This window comes from Fukomys damarensis, unplaced genomic scaffold, assembly GCF_012274545.1.
Source record: "Fukomys damarensis isolate Sample0158 unplaced genomic scaffold, DMR_v1.0_HiC HiC_scaffold_34, whole genome shotgun sequence".
Taxonomy (NCBI): Eukaryota; Metazoa; Chordata; class Mammalia; order Rodentia; family Bathyergidae; genus Fukomys; species Fukomys damarensis.
Window position 1 is genome coordinate 7409622 of NW_022900946.1, and position 20173 is coordinate 7429794.

General features: G+C 43.3%; 1 protein-coding gene across 2 annotated transcripts in view; it reads right to left on the reverse strand.

The window, feature by feature from the left end:
* Myh11 (myosin heavy chain 11) overlaps positions 1-20131 on the reverse strand; it is a 123632-nt gene extending 103501 nt beyond the window's left edge. Inside the window, exon 1 of one of the 2 annotated variants that reach the window (XM_010610776.3) lies at positions 20044-20131. The gene's annotated coding sequence lies outside the window, so the exon portion shown is untranslated. The remainder of the gene's footprint in view (positions 1-20043) is intronic. The other variant, XM_010610777.3, reaches the window with a different exon arrangement.
* Between the last annotated feature and the right edge of the window lie 42 nt (positions 20132-20173).

Genomic DNA, 20173 nt, shown 5'->3' on the forward strand with positions numbered 1-20173 from the left:
ATATATATAATTTGAAGTTTTGGAAACTTTAACTGTGCTGTTGACTTTGGGAAAAGTTATCCCAATTTACTGTGTTGAGTTGGCATTGTACAGAAATTAACAACCATATTGGTCTAGAAAGTTAACTTTTTTTTCCATTTCTACAGGGGTAATGCACTGTATTAAATATGTAAGGTCATATCTATGTGGGTTTGATTACAGAAACTAAGAAAGTATTCTCTAAAAAATGAAAAAAAGAGAATAATATAAGACTACAAGAGCAAGAGGCAATTTAAATATGTTTGGGGACCATTTTCAACTCCAGAATTAAGGATTATTTTAATGTAACATCATTGCCTTTTCTCTTTTACTTTCCTTTTTAGTTTTATTTTAGGATTCCCTATTTTTAATGTTCATATAGAGATTTCTTTAACTGAAGCACCAAATAGTTTCTCTGGTGTGAAAAACTATAATTGTACACAAGATCCTAATGAAATAATTAATAATGTGAAATAGGAAGTAAAGGGTTAAAGTTGTAGGGAAAGTGGGAAGGGTGGGGGAAAGGTAATAAGGGAGAGGAAAAAAATATGAGAAAATGAAAAAATGGAAATAAAGTGTTTGTAAATAGGGAAGGAAGGAGGGGGTGAAGGGAGGGCAAGGACAAGGGGAAAAAATGAGAATCAAGACCTATCATGTAAAGGTACAGGATCCCAATAATGAATGTAATTATATTGTATACCTAGATTGCACCAATAAACTCAATAAAATTTAACAACAACAAAAAAAGAAAATTTATAGTATTTTTAGAACAGAGAATAAAAAACATTTCTTTCAGAAAGCGAGATTTCTCTTTGTCTCTGCTGTCCACACTGCCTAATACTTATTTTCCTCTTTTTGAGCTGGCTTCTGAAGCAAATGTTGGGGGAAAGTTTTCTTTTGGCTGAAGTGGTCTTAGAGCCACAAAAAGATTTTTAATTAGAAACCAAAAACTTTGTGCATGTTTCATATGTAGATGAATTCCTACATTTCTTAGTATTTGGGCTCTGACAGGAAATTGGGTTCTGTTTATACCAGTTTTACAGTCTGCCACTTATGTCCTTTGATAAAAATAAGCCAACAAATATAGTAAGTGTTAATGCAATGGGAAAATTTCTCAGGAAAACTAAAAATTCCAAATAGAGGAGCAATACTAATAAACTTTTTAAACACAGTACTTTAAAACTCACCAAGTGGAGAGCCCCAGCGAGGAAAGTGAGATTTGGAAGGCAGCTCTGAGATCTGCTCTCCTGCCGGCCTGCTTTGGCCCATTCAGCAGGACCGGGTAGTCACACCCTCCCCTGCCTGCTCCACGACCCGCTCCAGCAAGGAGGGTAGCCCTGCCTCTGAAACCACCCCCAACCCCGCTTTCAGACCTCCTGAGTGGGCCAGTCCTTGGACCCATTCTGCAGAGGCATGGGTGGCCATAAAGGGTATTTTTCTGAGCTCCCAACTTTGAACATCTTTAAAGAAAGGGCGGGGGAAACCTGTAATAGAACTGTGTGGAGTTCAATCCTGCAGGAGGTTGGGAACTCAATTTGGGCCTTGTGGCCTGAGGTCAGTGTGAGTCACAGGGATCTGCCATTGGCTAGCGGAGATCAGGGGACTTGGTTCTGCACATGGCTGTGCATGTGGTATATTAGGACAGCAGAGATATAGTGTGAAAGAGGCCCTTCAAATTCATTGTTTTTCTTTCTTTTCCTCATTCCACTCTGAAAATTCTTTCTCTTTTCTGTCCTCTTTCTCCAACTCATTCTCTTGCTCCACCATATTAACCCTCATGTCCCTTTCTGTTCCTAACTCAGACTTCTTTTTTTTTTTTTAATGTTCTTTTCTTTTGTCATTTTACCTCAATCATGGGTCAATAGTTTCAAGGGAAAGTGAGCCCCTATTACTGTTAAAGGGATATATTCTTGTCCTTATTCTTGCACTGTCTTGAATTTAATAGTTTTGTAAAGATTGTATGGTCATTCTATGTCCTCTGGTTTCACTTGAAACCTTCTCCAATTCTTTCACTTATCTACTCCTCTCATCCTAACTCTGTCTAAGCCCCCATCCTAAATGGTAAAGATGCTATATTGAAAAGTGTACTCACTGCAAACATATTTTGGACTGCTTCTTGATTTTAATTTAATTCATATGGTTTAAAGGTGATAGAAATGACTACCTCAAGTGGTCAGTTTGCAAGTTGTGCTTGATGCTATTGTGCTGCTGATTGTATCAATTGGGATAAAGGATTGTGATTGATTTAATGAGTTGTTTTCTCTGATATTATGAAAATGACAATGTCTATGAGTTATTAGAGACTCAAAAGCTAAAGCACAACTATATCAGCAAGATTTAAGTAAGAACCCAGAAATTAAACCAAGGATAACCCAACGACAAAAATAAAAATGAGAAAACACTTCAACAAGACACAAAGACAGACTTCCAGTTCACCAATGGCAAACAGTAGGGCACACGAGGATGACAAGTCTGATAGTGAACCAGCAGGACATCCTGAACCCATAGCACAGGAAGTAACAAAACAGATCAATCAGGCTCTAGAAAAATTCAAAACAGAAATAATTTCCCAGATAACCATAGAGATGCTGAGCAAAATGGAAGTCACGATTCAATATTCTAGAACAGAAACTGAGGAAAAAAAAAAGAGATGAGCTCAGGACCATGATAGAAGCCATGAAGGCCCAGGATAAGAAAGAAATGGAAACAATGAATGACCAACAGAGGAAAGAAATGGAATCCATAAAACAGATTCAAACAGATATCCAGGAGATTAAAAACTCTATTGAAAGTGTATGCAACAGAATAAAAGATTGTGAAGATATAATTTCAGATATAGAAGAGAGGATTGCAGTCAGTGACCATGAAAAGAGAGGTCTCCTGAAAACAGTAAGGGATCATGAGAAACCAATCCAACAACTCCTAGATGATGCAAAGAAGAATAACATAAGGCTGATAGGAATCCATGAAGTAGCAAGAGAAAATACAAATGACTTAAAAAGGCTGTTCACAGAATTAATTATAGAAAACTTCCCAAACAGAGGGGAAGAATTTGACATTCAGATAACTGCTGCATATAGGACTCCAACTAGACATGATTTTAAAAAAATCTATACCTAGTTATATAAAAACCAAGATCCCAGAAATCCAACAGAAGAACAAAATACTACAAGCAGTAAGAGAAAAGAAACAAATCACATGCAAGGGAAATCCCATCAGAATCACAGCAGACTTTTTAACACAAACCCTCAGGTCAAGGAGAGCCTGGAGCGAGATATTTCAAGTACTAAAAGAGAACAACCTCCAACATAGACTGATGTATCCTGCAAAACTCTCTTTCAAAATGGATGGGGAAATAAGATACTTCCAAGACAAAGAACACCTGAGAAACTACACGAATACCAAACCAGCACTACAAGGAATTCTAAACAATATCCTAGAAAAAGACAATGAAGGTCACAAAAGCGTAAGGCCCAACAGACCAAATCAAATAGGCAAGGCAAGAAACTAAAAGGAGAGGGGCGAAAAGATAAAAAGAGTCAACAAAAGGACAATAACATGACAATAATAAGTCAGTACATATCAGTTATAACCATCAATGTCAATGGCCACAATTCACCAATCAAGAGGAATAGACTGGCAGAATGGAATAAGAAGCAAAATCCAACAATATGTTGTATACAAGAAACACACCATTGAAAAAAGAAACCCATAGACTGAAAGTCTATGAAAGGATGGAAAACAATTCTCCATGCGACTGGAGCCCAGAAAAAACAGGGGTAGCAATCTTATTTGCAGACAAAGTAAATTTCAAACCAAAACTGATTAAGAGAGACAAAGAAGGCAACTACATTCTTGTAAAGGGAACAATTCAAGAGGAAGAGATGATAATCATAAATATATATGCACCAAAAATATGCCAACTATATAAAACAAATATTAAGTAACATGAAAAACCAAATAAGCACTAATACAATTGTGGTGGGGGATCTAAATAACCCACTATAACAAATAGACAGATCATCTAGGCAGAAAATCAACAATGAAATGCTAGCACTCAACCAAGCTTTTGAACACATGGACTTAATAGACGTCTATAGAGTGTTCCATCCCACAAAATCAAAATATACATTCTTTTCGACTGCACATGTGTCATTCTCCAAGATTGACCATATACTAGCTCACAGAACAGTTCTGAATAAATGCAAAAGAATCAAAGTAATCTCCTGTATATTATCAGTTCATAGTGCAATCAAGCTGGAGATCAATAGCACAAGAAACTGTAGGAACTTCACAAACACATGGAAATTGAACAACACTCTCCCAAACAATCAATGTAGCACAGAAGAAATTAAAGAAGAAATCAGACAGTTTTTACAAATAAATGAAAATGCCAATACAACATACAGGAGTCTATGGGACACAATAAAAGCAATTCTACATGGAAAATTCATGGCACTGAACACCCACACTAGAAAAACAGAGCGAGCTCAGATAAAACAACCTAATGATGAATCTTAGACTACTAGAAAAACAAGAGCAAGAAAAACCCAAATCTCAAACAAGAGAGGAAATTATAAAGATTAGAGCAGAAATCAATGCAATGGAAACTAAGAAAATGATACAAAAAAATTAATGAATCAAAGAGTTGTTTTTAAAGAATAAATAAAATCAATAAACCTTTAGCTAATCTTATCAAAAAAAGGAAAGAAAAGGCTCAGATACATGCAATCAGGAATGAAAAAAGCGAAGCCACAACAGATCCAACAGAAATCGAGAGGATCATTAATACCTACTTTGAGAACCTGTGCACTAATAAATTGGAAAATACAGAAGAAATGGACAGATTTTTAGATACTTATGAATTAACAAAGTTGAACAAAGAAGATAAAAACATTCTAAACACCCCAATTACATTCAGTGAACTTGAAAATGTAATTTAAAATTTACCAACAAAGAAAAGCCCAGGTCCTGATGGATTCACTGCTGAAATTTACAAGACATTTAGAGAAGAACTACTGCCATTACTCTTCAAACTTTTCAAAGAAAGTGAACGGGAAGCTATACTTCCAAATTCATTCCTGGAAGCAGGTATCACTTTGATTCCCAAACCAGGGAAAGATGTAACTAAAAAAGAGAACTACAGGCAATCTCCTTAATGAATATAGATGCAAAAATCCTTAATATGATTCTAGCAAACAGAATACAGAGGATCATCAAGAAGATCATGCTTCCTGACCAAGTTGGATTTATTCCAGGCATGCAAGAATGGTTCAACACATGTGAGTCAATAAATGTAATACACTATATTAACAAAGTCAAGGACAAAAACCATATGATCCTCTCGATAGATGCAGAAAAAGCATTTGACAAAATTCAACACCCATTCATGATAAAAAAAACCCTGCAAAAATTATAATAGATGGTCTATATCTCAACTTAATAAAGGCTATCTATGAAAAACCAACAGCCAACATCATATTAAATGGCCAAAAACTGAAAACTTTCATGTTAAAATCAGGATCAAGACAAGGATGCCCACTATCACCACTACTCTTTAATATAGTTCTGGAAACATCAGCCACAGCAATTAGACAAGAGAAAGACATTAAAGCAATAAAGATAGGAAAGGAAGAAATTAAACTGTAATTATTTGCTGATGATATGATACTCTACATTGAAGACCAAAAAGACTACACCAAAAGACTTCTAGACTTAATTGACAGATTCAGTAGAGTAGCTGGATACAAGATGAACACCCAAAAATTAATAGCCTTCTTGTACATAAATAACAGACTGAGAGAGAAATTAGGGAAACAATTCCTTTCACAATAGCATCCAAAAAAATGAAGTATCTAGGAATCAATCTAACAAAACAAGCAAAAGATCTCTACACTGAAAACTATAACACTCTGAAAAAAGAAATCAAAGCGGATATAAGAAAATGGAAAGATATCCCCTGCTCCTGGGTAGGAAGAATCAACATAGTGAAAATGGCCATACTACCAAAACTGCTACACAGATTCAATGCAATGCCAATTGAAATTCCAACACTATATTTCACAGAGCTAGAAAAATAATCCAAAAATTCATTTGGAAACAGAAGAGACCTAGAACAGCAAAAGTCATCCTAGGCAACAGACATGATAGTGGGTATAACAATTCCCAATTTGAAACTATATTACTAAGCCACTGTGATAAAAACAGCATGGTTCTGGCAAAGAAAAAGATCTGAGGATCAGTGGAACAGATTGGAAGACACAAAAACAACTCCAGATGTACTCAGCTACATCATCTTTGACAAAGGAGCTGACCATCCTCAGTGGAGGAAAGATAGCCTCTTTCATAAATGGTGTTGGAAAAACTGGATTTCAACCTGCAAAAGATTAAAACTGGACCCTTATCTTTCACCGTGCACTAAAGAAAATCCAAGTGGATTAAGGATCTAAACATTAAAACAGAAACACTAAACTTGCTGGAAGATAAGTTAGGCAGAACTCTTGAAGACATTGGCATAGGAAAAGATTTTATGAACAAATTCTCAGCAGCACAGGAACTAGCAGAAAGCATCAATAACTGGGATCTCATCTTATTAAAAGGCTTCTGCACTGCAGAAGAAACCATCAACAGAACTAAGAGACAACCTGCAATGTGGGAAAAAATTTTTAACAGCTGCTCCTCAGACAAGGGACTATTATCTAGAATATATAAAGAACTCAAAACAATCAGCCCCCCCAAATATAAAGACCCAATTCAAAAATGGGCATCTGAAATGAACAGACATTTCTCAAAGAAGTAAAAGCAGTAAGTAAATATATGAAAAAATGTTCCACATTACTGGTCACTTGAGAGATGCAGATGAAAACAACACTGAGATTTCACCTCACCCCACAGAGAATGGCTGCTATCAAGAAATCAAACAATAACAAATGTTGGCGGGGTTGTGGGGAGAAAGGAACCCTTCTCCATTGTTGGTGGGAGTGCAGACTGGTGCAACCACTGTGGAAATCAATATGGAGATCCTGAAAGATCTGGGACTAGAGGTTCCATTTGACCCAGCCATTCCTCTCGTGGGTATCTTTCCAAAAGAATTAAAAGAATCATATCACAGTGATATATGTGCACCTATGTTTATAGCAGCACAGTTTGTAATAGCTAAAGCTTGGAAACAGCCCATTTGCCCATCATTTGGAAACTGGATAAAGAAGATGTGGTTTTTCTATAAAATGGACTACTACTCAGCCATAAAGAATGAGAAATTAGATTCATTCATAGGAAAATGGACACATATTGAGGATATATTCCTAAGTGAAATAAATATGTCACACATGTGTAAATGCTGAATAGTTTCTCTGGTATGGATGAACTGTAATACTACATAAGATGCTAATGCGATAAATGACATTGTGAAATGGGAAGAAAAGGGTTAGAGGTGTAGGGAAAGTGGGAAGGGTAGGGGAAAGCTAATAAGGGAAATGAAAAATATGTGAGAAAATGAAAAGATGGAAATAAAGTGTTTGTAAATGGGGAGGGGAGGAGGGGCTGAAGGGAGGGCAGGGACAAGGGAAAAAAATGAGAACCAAGACCTGTCATGTAAAGATACAAGATCCCAATGATGAATGTAACTGTACTGTGTACCTAAAATGTACCAATAACCTCAATTTAAAAAAAAACACCTCACCAAATGTATGAAAGGCAAAAGTTAGAGACTGTAGCTACACACAGACCTTAAGAATGCTTCTTTTGCTATTAAATGTGCTATTCTCAGAATATATTGTATTTTACCAAAAATGTAATGTGCAGTTTTTATAAGATAGTTTAAACTTTTTGGTCAATTTGAAAAGCATTTGGCATATATGCTCATATTAAGATACACAACCTATCACTGCTGAAAGGCAAGCCCTAAAGAAGTAAGAATAATGGATAAATCAATTAATGCCACCTAGATAAGTAAGAAGCTGCTTACACCCAGAACACTAAAAATACGTGCTTAACGTCTGAAAGCTGTGTAAATTCCAAAGCACACAAATAGCTGTGTCCTGTCTCACTAAAATAAATGTTATGAAAACTCAGCCATTACCTCCAGGAATCCCGAATCATTAGTTTGCTTTTTAGCTCCACAAATAACTCCTTGCATCGTTATCTTTACACTGTAGGCTTCCCTCACATGCTATAACGGTTTCAGTTGCTTAGCACATCAAACAGCTCTCTGGAATGCCCCCAAAGTAGTGCTGAAACGCAAGACCCAATGGTCACTCTGAAGGAAAAGCGGAAGGGTTCTGTCAGGTGTTACGCTCGAACCTGTGTACAAACGCATCGGCCCCGCAAGTACATGGCAGCTTCTGAGCCTAGGCTGGGGGAAAACTCAAACACAGACCCAGACTTGGAAATCCAAGGCTATGGAGTTATGTCTGTGGACATAAAACCAAGCAGCTCCGGGATGACTCGGTCTCCTCCTGTCCTGCCTCCCTCCCTCCTTGGGCAGCTGGGCTTTGCTGCTGGTTTCCCACAGCCGGTAACTGCTCCGCCAGGGCCACCGGGTGAGGGCGAGGCAGGGCCCGCTGCAGGTCCTGCTGGACTGGCTGGAGCTGGACGCTCAGGTCCGCAGTGCTGCTTGCTATCCTGCTGATTTGGTGGCTCCTGAGGCCCAGCCAGCCTTTCTAGATGGGCTGGGATTTTCCCCTTTCTACAGTTCATGTTTTACCTCTGTGTTCTGCCACTTGTAGTCTGCAAGCGCGTTTCACCGAACCTCCTGGCCTCTGACAAACCCCTGGTTTGTGGCTGGCTGTGGTTATCCTGGCTTTGCTGGGAGGAATATGTCAGGCAGACCAGCGGCTCTCATGTGCCAGGGCCACAGAACGCTGGATTACCGCCCGCAAAAGGCTGCACTGTTTTCTCAGCGTGGCCAGGGGCTGCCCACGGCTGGGAGCCCTCACCCTGGCCCAGGGCCCTTCCACCCCCAACCACAGCCCCTGCACTGGGCCGGGGGCATCGGAAGCAGAGAAAAAGACCAGAGCAGCCCCATGATGGGAGAGGGGTCCCATTGTACATTTAAAAAAAAGTAATCCCATCACCAACGGAGGATGAGGCAGAAAGATCACAAGTTCAAAACCAGCCCCGGCAACTTAGTGACTTAGTGAAACCCTTTCTCAAAAACAAAATAACTGCTGGAGGAGCACTCAATATGGAGGCCCTGGGTTCAATCTCATGCTCCCCGCAAAAAGTATGGGGATAAAAGGGGTGGGATGTACCACGTACAGGTGCAAACTCCCCAGGATGAGCGTCATCATCCGTATGCTGAAAATGTGCCAATAAATGTGCTACTAGAAAAAAAAAAAAAGAAAAAAAAGAAAGGAAGAAGAGCCTTCCTTTATACAGAAAAACTTGGCTAAACGGACTATAACTGTTAGAAAAAATAAAATCGTATTTGAAAGCACTCTATCCAAAAACAAAAGAAAAAGATTATGAAGCAAGCAGGAAAACTTGAACAGTGACTTTTTTATACTGAAGAATTTCTTAAATTCCTTGGCCTGAAAATGGTACTGTGATTTTATATGTTTAAGGTGGAGGACTGTGGAGAAAGGGAGACCCTGGGGATCGTCACAGAATCACCAGAGCAGGGAGTGGATGGGCCGGGTAAAGAAGGAGGGAGGACCGCTCTCAGCACTGCTAACTGCTGAGGCTGAGCGACAGTGCAGGGTTTCTCTCTCCACTTTGGCATGTTTGACATTTTTGTAACAGAAAGAATATCACCATAAAAAATGAGCTGGTGTGGGGACACACATCTATAATCCTAGCTACTTGGGAGGCTGAAGCAGGAGGATCTCCAGTTGGAGGTCAGCATGGGCAATTTAGCAAGACCGTCTCCTAATCTTTTTTTGACTTTAAAAGGTTAGGGATGCGGCTCAATGGTGCTTACTGGGTTCATTTTCTCATGCTGTCAACAAACAAACAAACAAACAAAAAAACCCAGACAAACAAAGAAAACCCCAACATTCTGGGGATGTAGCTCAGTGGCACTGTATCTGCCTGTAAGTGCAAGGTCCTGAGTTCGATTCCTAGTTTGGGGATGGGATGGGGTGGGGAACACCAACTGTCTTCCACCCGAAAGCAATGTACATCCTGCACTATCTCCCAGGGCTGAGTTTTCCAGATGCTCACGGTGACAGTTCGTACCCACTGACCCTTCACGGCCCTGGGCTAAGCCCTCGACCTCACCACAGTTGGAGGAAGCAGAGTCTGCCTGTCACAGATGCAGAGGCAAGGCTCAGAGAGGAGGGCGTCCGCCCAGGACACACAGCTCGCAAGCAGCACTGCTGGCTTCTGACCCTGCGCTCCTCTGCCCCTACACAGGCTAAGCTGGCTTGTTGGAAGCCCTTGCAGTGTGTATCCGTCCACGCTTGGGGCACCAATGTTTGCCTTCCTTGTGGGGAGCCGGCACATCTACAGAACACATCTTCACTCTTTTTCTCGTTCCCTCTCCTTCCCTTTCCCCCTCCTCCATCTCTTGATCCCCTCCCCATTTGAGAAAGATCAACCTCCTCACTTCCTATGATCTCTTTTATCATAGATCATTTTGAATAAATGAACCAGCTTTTCAAGGTGTCTGGCATGTAACAAACATTCAACTTAGGCTCAGATCAGATTAAGGGAGCTACAATTTCATAGCACAAAAAGGATAAATCACACAAAAACACCCCTGAGCACAAGAAGGAAGACACAGAAAGGACTCTGACTCTGTGTAAGGGAGGTCCAAAATCAGAGCGAGTAAGTCTATAGCAACAGAGGCCAGAATAAAAGAATTTTCCAGGGACAAAGGGACTAGAAAGACAGGACATGGGAGGAGTGTGGGGCTCGTGTTTTCCCTCAGCCTTCCTTCATGGACTGAGGATGGAGCCCAGGGCCTTCACACTCAGCTGCATGCCCGGCCCTCATTTTATTTTGAGATAGGGTCAGGCTAAGTTGCTCTGTTGCCGGCTTTGGCTGAAACTTGCAATCCTCCTGCCTCAGTCTCCCAGAGTACTGGATGACAGGCTGCACCATCATGCCTAGTTGATGTTCTTTTGCTTGATCTGAGTGGCAGTCATATGCATGCACCTTTGGGAAATCCAGCAAGCTGCAAGCCCGTGGCACGCTCTTTGCCATGTAAAATATACTTTTCCAGGCCGGGACTTAGCTCACTGGTGCCATCCCCTGCCTTGCAAGTGCAAGGTCCTGACTTTAAACCCCACTACCCAAATTAAAAAGGTTTGTGGTAGAATAACTTTTCTTTCTTGTTTCTCTTTAAGGCAGATAAAATTCACCTAACATAATGTTCCACCTTAACCGTGTAAACTCTCACTCAGCAGAGCATAACATTTACATTGTTATGCAATCACTGCACTTTTTTTCCAAAAATAGCTAATCAGACCAAGAGGGCTCAGTTTTATTTATTCTGAGTGGGGTGATAAATAAGTGGGTTCTTTCTAATTGCACTGTAGATGTGTTGCCTTAGAAATCAGAAAGAAAAAAAATAACCTGGGCATGGTGGTGCACACCTGTAATCCCAGCCCTGAGGGAGGCTGAGGCAGGAGTCTCCCCTGGCCAACTCACTGAGAATCTGTCTCAAAATCAAATTATTTTAAAAGGGCTGGGAAAAAGATAAACTTGAGGTATTAGTAGGTAAATGGATGCTACTTGAGACCATAATATTAAGTAAAATAAGTCAGACACACAGACTTAAATATTGTATAGTTTCTTTTATAAGAGAATCTCTCTCTCTCTCTAAACACACACACACACACACACACACACACACACACACATGCATACAGAGTGAGAAAGAGCAAAAAATAGAAGATAAATACGAAGTAGCGAGATCTTTTTCAAATGTACAGAGAAACAAGAGCTGGAGGGAGGGGAAGAGGAATGGGATAAAAAGATTTTAAAGGCGAACGATGATGAAAATGGAGCTTTTGCAAATGGGAAGAGGACCGAAAAGTGGAAAGAGCCCTGTGGGTGGTGAAAAAAGAACAATTAATCTGCACTCCGTACACGAACCAACTCCTCACCACAATGACCATTATGCACCACGAACTCGCACTAATAAAAACATGAACGGGCTGAGGATGTAGTTCTAGAATTAGAATGCCCCCGGGTACGACGCCCAGGACTGCAAGAAAGAAGAAAAATCAGAAGAAGGGCAAAAAAGAAAACAGCAAAATATTCAAAAGAAAAATGACAGGATACACAGATCCACTTCCAGGAACCTCGCCTCATCTCGGACTCAAAAGCGCAAAGAAGATCAAGGGCAGAGATTCCGCCTCCGTCTAAGAAGCGGCTGCTGGTGGCCTTGATGCCGTGAAGAGTTAGGATGTGTGGGAGCCGCTTTGGTCACAAATCTGACAGTGACGTCTGCAGATAGAAGGGAGCTGCCACCGTGGCTCCCCAGTGCTCTGAGATACTGGGGTTGCAATGGAACGGGGAGGTCGCGAAGCTTTTCAGACGTGGTACTGAGTCAGATCCCCCAGGAAGGGACCCTACACTCCCTGCCCTTCCTTAGGATGCAGGACACGGGTAGGACACGCAAGCACCTGGAAAATTTCCAAATCCAAAAGCTCCTTGGCTCCCACACACTTAGGGCACTGCGAACGACTTGGCCACATATCTGCCACACCAACAGGACTAACAATGCTGCTAAATCATGTCACCCTCTCCTAGAATCCCCTCAAACACCCTAACAGAGACACCATCCCTCCTTTACAAGTGAGGAAACTGCCAGGAATTTAGCTCAGTGCCTGCCTCACAAGTGCAAGGTCCCAAGTTCGATCCTACGGTACCAAAACAAAACAACAGTGGAATAGGTGAGGAAACAGGCACAGAGAAACGAAGTAACCTGCCCATCACTTTGGGCTAGTTATGGTGGAATCTGAATAAAGAAGTCTTTTGGGGGACCTCCGATCTCTGTCCACCTTCTCTGCAGCGCGTGGAAAACTTGAGGACAGAGGAGATACAGAACACAGGGGCACCTCCTCAGTCAGTCCTGGCCAATTCAAAGCTCAAGATCAATGAGCTTTCTCGGGTATAAGGACTTGCCTCAGTGTGCACCCAGAGCCTTGGGTGTTTAACACTTTGGGACAGGACCAGTAAGGCAAGAAGGGTCGGTCAGGCAAGAGAAGGAGGTGAGGAGAAGCCCGCTCCGGCCTGAGTTGCAAACCTGCAGCAGCCAGCGGAGAACACAGTACAGCAGGGGGGATTCTGGGTTGAATTAAAGTGACCCTGCGCCTGCTGCTCCCTGTTACAGCCCTGGCTTTAGAATGGGGGTTCTTACCCCTTTTGGGGGCTGGGCAGGGGCCATCCAGTGTGTTACAGGAACCCAGAAGCAACCCACTCGATGCCAGTAGCCACCCTTCCCCATGATGTTCAGAAACGGATCCCCAGATGCCAGATGCCCGCTGCAGAGAAAATCTGGCCCCCACTGAGAACTAGGTCCACAGTGAAAACAGGCTGACTCGGGCAGGAGGACTGAAACAGCCCCAAGGGTGAGGTTAGCCCGGTGGAGGAACTGGAGGCCAGACCAGACACGTCAGACCAGAGGCCTCCTCCACCTTGTGCCACTCCTCAGCCCAGCCCCAGCCTCCCCTACCCCTCCCGCCCTGAGGGCTGCAAGGACATCTCCAGGGTTATTACCCGAACTGAAAGACACTAAGAGCCATTCATGATCAAGGGTTGCTCTTAAACTCTCTCCCCATCCCTGCTGTACTTGAAATTCAACCCATGCAGCACAGAGCTACATCCCCAGCCCTTTATTTTGAGACGGGATCTTTCTAAATGCCCATGCTGGTCCTGAACTTGTGATCCTCCTGCCTCAGCCTTCTGAGTAGCTAGAATTATGGATCTGCACCATCTTGGGTGGCCTGAGCATTTAAATGAAACCAAACAACTCCGCCCCTACTGCCATTAGCAATGTTTGAAACATGTACAAGTGTCCCAGCTCCTTTCCAAAAAACTGCTGCCTCATGCTTTCAGCTGCTCACTAATCTCTGGAAAACCACAGGCCTCCAGCTCCAATTCCAGCTCTGCCCTGCACTGGGTGACTCTGGGCAAGTCACGCTCCCTCTATGCCACTCTTTTTCATTTGGAAGAAACAACGGTGGCCTGGCCTCACGGATTTTATTGTTGTTGTTGTTTTGGTACCAGGAATTGAACTCGGGTCCTTGTGCTTGCAGGGCAGGCAGTGGAACCACTGAGCTAAATCCCCAGCCCTTATGGATTTTAAATGTTACACAGGCAAGATGAGCATTCTTCGAGTCGGAGCAGCTGTATATACACAAGCTGGAAGGAGAGCTACCCACCACTGTGCCAGGAGAGGGGCCGAGCACTAGGGCACACTTGTCCTTTAGGCCGAGGCTGTCCCAGGAGGCCATCTGGGCTCTAAATCTCTTACAAAAAAGAGCCACTCTGTATTATTCTTCGGGTGTGGATTCCTAAGCTACCTCACTGTTTCTCTCCAGGGTTCAGGGTGGTGAGTCTTATTTGTTTTGCTGCTAATATGAGTGAGGTCCTCAGTGATAAAAAGAGCCAAGTTTGGAGGCTCATGCCTGCAATCCCAGCACTCTGGGAGGTTGAGGAAAAAGTGTCCCAAGTTCAAGCCCAGCCTGGGTAACTTAGTGCAAGACACTGTCTCCAAATAGCAAATAAAAACAAACTGGGCATGTAGCTCATTGTAAAGGCCCTGGGTTGAATCCACAGGATTTGAGGGAGTGGGAGATAAACCAAAGAACCTCACTTGTTCAAGTTGGAGTCAGAATTTGAATCCAGATCTGACAATCACTTTTCTCTTGGTACAGAATCTCTCTCTTGCTCCCTGGTACCACACACCAGCCACCTGCCAAAGGCACAGCTCCAAGGAAGTCCCTCTCCCCTCACCAGGAAAAGGTAAACTATAAACCAGTTGGCTTCATTGTGGCCTATGACACTTGCCTAATGCATACGGATACCTTTTGTTTTTCTTTTGTGGGATGAGGGGTTGAATTTAGGTCTTTTGCACTAAGCTACTTCCCTGACCCTTAATTTTTTTTTTCTTAAATTCAAGACAGGGTCTTACTATGTTGCCCACACAGGGCTGGAACTTGCCATCCTCCTGCCTCAGCTTCCCATTCTATATTAGAAATAGAGTATGCGCCTTCATACCTGGCATGATTATTTATCAAGTCATTTTGGGAGGAATTTCTTTTCATAGTAAAACTAAATTATCCCCCCCCATCAAGATATCTTTATCTTTAAAAAAAGATATCTTTGTTAGCAAGGGTTGCAATCACCACTACAAAATGCCTTCTGGAAGGGAGAGAACCAGACATTGTGGGCCTAACAAGCCCCTCATGTTTTGCACCTTAAACTCTAACACAGCACAACTTAAAATAAAGATATGGTCACATACATGACTGTCCCAAGACACTCCAAGTAGAGAATTCCATAACAGACCTGTGACAGATTACGGTAAATCACAGCTGGGCTGAGAATGTAGCCCAGTGGTACAGTACTTGCTTGGCATGCGTGATTAGGGCCCATCACTGAGACACACATAGACAGACAGAAAGACATCTGTAGATACACATCTGTTCATATATATATATATACATCTACGTAGATATATATATGAAGATATATATGCAAATATTCATAAAACATTTCAAAACTTGAAAGACTTCTAGCCACAAGCATATCAGATAAACGATATTCAACCTGTACGAAGTTATTGAAACACAATGTATAGGAAAAAGTGCCATAAACGTGGTCTATTTTAGTAAGTGGTCGAGTAAGGTGTCCTTCTTCCATCTAAAAGAATACCATGCAGCAGATGGAAAAGGGCCAAAACGGGCAGCTATAGAAAGATATTGAGGAAACATAATTAGGTGAAAAACACTAGTTTACAGAACACCAACATTTGTGTAAAGCTTTAACTTAGAAATTTTCCAGACTGCTGTACAAGAATACATTTGCCACGGTCACATATGGAAATGTGGGAGAACCAGAGGGACGGAAAAAGCAGAAAGAGATTTTGTCTGGAGACTGGGAGTAACTAGAAGGACCCTCACGGCCCCAGCCACCTGCCCTTCTGAGAGTCTTGTTTGCTGCATCTTTGCCAGAAGAGGGAGGAGGAGGTACAGTCATCCCCTACCTCCTCCATGGCTGATGGGTGCCAGGGCCCCAGCGGGTCCTAAAAACCTGCAGACGCTCCTGTCCCTCACATACAATGACGTAGCACTCATACATGACCTACACACAACCTCCCATGGACTTCTAACCTTCTCTAGATTGCTTCTAATACTCATGCAAATGCCATATAAACAGTTGTTATAAGGTACAGCTTAGGGACTAATGACAAGAAAAGCATCTGTACATGTTCGGTACACATGCAATTTAAGAAATATTTTCAGTCCATGGTTGACTGAATTCAGCATGGTGAGGCTCGCTCCTGCTGGGCTTTCCTAATGACTCTGAAGTGGTGGGGACAGACCCTGGTTCTCTGACGCCAGCCATGGTGCCCGGGATCCCCTGCTGCTGAGCAGCTTCTGCCTCCATCCTCCCATCACACACAAGGCTCTTCCCGATTCTTCCCTGGCCACTTCCAAACTCATGTGGCCGTGGGGAATAAGATTAAAGGTCCCTGATGACATTGAGAAGAACCAGACAGGCTTTTCCCAGGCACAGGTGAACTCAAAAGGTCCCAAGCAAATCATGTTTTGACCAGAAAGGAGGTATGGCAGTAACACAGCAGAAGTTTCTAATCACGACTTTGAACCCTAGATAGAAAGCGAGTTTCCAAAAAAGAAAAATCAGGGACAAGTTTCTCTGTTATGCAAAGACCACAGCATAGGCTTCTTGGTTCTGCCAAGGGCTAGCTGTACCACACCAAGCAAGCTCCTTAACATCTCTGGTCATATCTGCTATACATGACCATCCCCGAAGTCTGTCAGGGGCTGGGCACTTCACTAAACTTTTCATATGTTATCATCTCAGCTAACCGTCCCCAAAAGGTAATTCTGTAGAAAACACTTGGTTTGAACGATCCTGTCTCTCTTGTTGGCTATTTGAGGTGCTGAGCAAGTTATTGAGACTCTATATTTGTAAAACAGGCCAGGGATTCAGCTCAGTGGTTCCACTGCCTGTCTCACAAGCTCAAGGTCCCAAGTTCAATCCCCAGTACCATAGGGGAAAAAAAAAAACTGTATTTGTAAAGCAGGACCAATGATATTAGTATCTGCTCCAAGAGATCTTGTTAAGACTGAATAGGAGAATTCCCTGAAAGGGTTCAGCAAGTCACCCAGCAGAAGTGCTCACACGTTGGTTGCTCTCATTAGTAGCATTTTACAGGTGGGGAAACCGATATCGATGATTTTTAAATTTGCTTATTTCCTTCAATGATTCTCGTGGATTGAAAATCTGCCTTAGTTTCACAGAGAGATCTGATGTACATGTGATTGCAGAACCACACAGTGGGGCTTGAAGCACAAACTCCTCCTGTTTAGATTCGAGGCACAGAGGAGAGGAGAAGATAATTTTCCACCAAAAAAATAAAACTGCCAAGTGAAAAGGGGGTCGGAAAAAAATAACCTGCCTTTCCTCCCAAGTGTCCTCTCCTCTGGACCCCTCCACTGGTCCCTGCCAGAGAAGGACAAGGCAGAGAAATCCCCAGAGCCTCGAGCAGGGAGGCTGGGTAACTGGCCAGGGGCTGGGGACGGCCTCATGGAAAATGCTACCATACATGGGCATGTTTGCTTCCATCCCGGCCCTCCCGCAGAAAAGTAATGATAAATCCATAACAAATACCTTGTACGGAATAGCACATCTATTTTAGACATGATAATAAAAAAAATGGCATTTACCAGGCCAACCCCGGAGACTCTTCAAAGGCGAGCAGCAAGGTCACTTTTTGGGGTCTGGGGATGACAGCCCACCTCAGCTCATCACCCCTCGAGGGAACAAACAGTGCTTTTTATTTTAAATTTGCGAAAGGTCAGTTTAAGTCTTCTTCAAAGAGATGACGATAAATATTTACTTTGCTGGAAGCCTTTGCTCCTACCAGAAACCTGACTCCAACAAGAAGTTTTTGTCCTCAGTAAAAAGTTGGTGGGGTCAAGGGTATAAACTTGGCATCAGACTGGCCAGGAAATGGGTTCTGCCACTTACTAGCTGTGTGATGCTGGGCACGCTACTTAACCTCTCGGAGCCTCAGCTGCCTTGTACACTAAACAAGCATCCCGTGGCATTGATTGCAATGATTAAACAAGCTCACTTAAGCTAATGCTTTTACAGGGCCTGCCACTTAAGTGTTCCATCAGCAGTAGCTGTCTGGAAGCAAAGACTCAAGGAAAGGCTTTTCCTTGCAATGATACTTGATCATATTTTACAGCCTGTCATCTATGACTTCAGCTCAGCATTTTCAAGCTCCCTTTCTTTAAAACAGCAACTTACGTAAACCAAACAAATAAAGCCTGCATCAAAGAGAACAAAACTGTGGAAAGCAGTTCATGCAGTCAGCCTGACCCCTCCGCCAAGCCCTGGCCTGTAGGCAGCTCTTAACGCTGTCACTGAGACACCCCCCCCAACCTTGGGCGTCTAAGCATTTTCTTCTGCTTTTTGACAAGCATGGCTTTGAATGGTGCCTTTCAGGAAGTGGCAAAAACCGGCCCCCCCCGCCCCCCCGCCGGCTCCCTGTGCTCGGAGCAACCACACTTCCCTTTGGCCCTCTCTGTTCCTGTGAGAGCAACTTTGTGCTGATGACCCTGTGGAAAGCCCAGCACCGTCTTACCAAAGGCACCTATAGGTGGTGGGCTCCAGCAGGGACTTTGGTGTCACTCTGGATGAGTTCTCATTCATTCATTCATTTTAATTCAGAGGACTGGGTCTGGAAGAAAACTGGGCCGTAATAAGCCTTATCTCCCTGGGGTTATCATCAACGCGTGTGCTGGAAATGCTCCCTCCTGCAGAGCGCTGTCAAGCCCCAGCGGGCTTTCAACAGGTTTAACACATTCTCAGAACAGCTGAGCAGATGCTTTGCAATCCACTTGCAGCTTCCCTTTGTGTGCCTGGGTGTTAGCAAAGTGTCTTTTCAGTGAAGCGAAGTCGCACCTTTTTGATGCCTCGAATTAAAGGATACTCTGGGAGTTCTGGGTTGTCCTGTTGTCCCCCCACCCCGCCGGCTCTCTGTGCTCGGAGCAGCCACACTTCCCTTTGGCCCTCTCTGTTCCTGTGAGAGCAACTTTGTGCTGATGACCCTGTGGAAAGCCCAGCACCGTCTTACCAAAGGCACCTATAGGTGGTGGGCTCCAGCAGGGACTTTGGTGTCACTCTGGATGAGTTCTCATTCATTCATTCATTTTAATTCAGAGGACTGGGTCTGGAAGAAAACTGGGCCGTAATAAGCCTTATCTCCCTGGGGTTATCATCAACGCGTGTGCTGGAAATGCTCCCTCCTGCAGAGCGCTGTCAAGCCCCAGCGGGCTTTCAACAGGTTTAACACATTCTCAGAACAGCTGAGCAGATGCTTTGCAATCCACTTGCAGCTTCCCTTTGTGTGCCTGGGTGTTAGCAAAGTGTCTTTTCAGTGAAGCGAAGTCGCACCTTTTTGATGCCTCGAATTAAAGGATACTCTGGGAGTTCTGGGTTGTCCTGTTGGTTTTGTTTTTTTTTTTTCAGGCTGGTGGTGGAACCATATGCCTCGTGCATGCTAGACAAGTGCTCTACCACTAAGCTAAATCTCCAGTCCCTGGCTTTTATTTCAAGTACAGTTTTTGTTTTTTTTTTTCTGGCAGCACTGCAGTGGGCCCCAGGGACTCGTACCTTTAATGAGCAAGCACACGCCAGTGTGCTTCTCATTGGCAACCTTGGGAAATGCTGGTTTGGAGGGGACTCTGGGATGATCTGGGGTGACAGGGGACCCCACCACAGTCCTTGTAAGAGGATGACAGAGACCTACAGAAGGCCCCACAGGATCCTCAAACCTACCACCCAGTCTGCCTCAGCAGGACCCCTAGTACTTACCGACCTCCAACTGGGGGGGCTGCCGAGAAGGGACTGGACCGGGAGAGCTCAGATCTGGCACACCACCCAGGCTGGGGCGTCCAAACCTCGCTCCCAGCCTCGGACGCCGGGTTTTATAACCCCGAAGCTG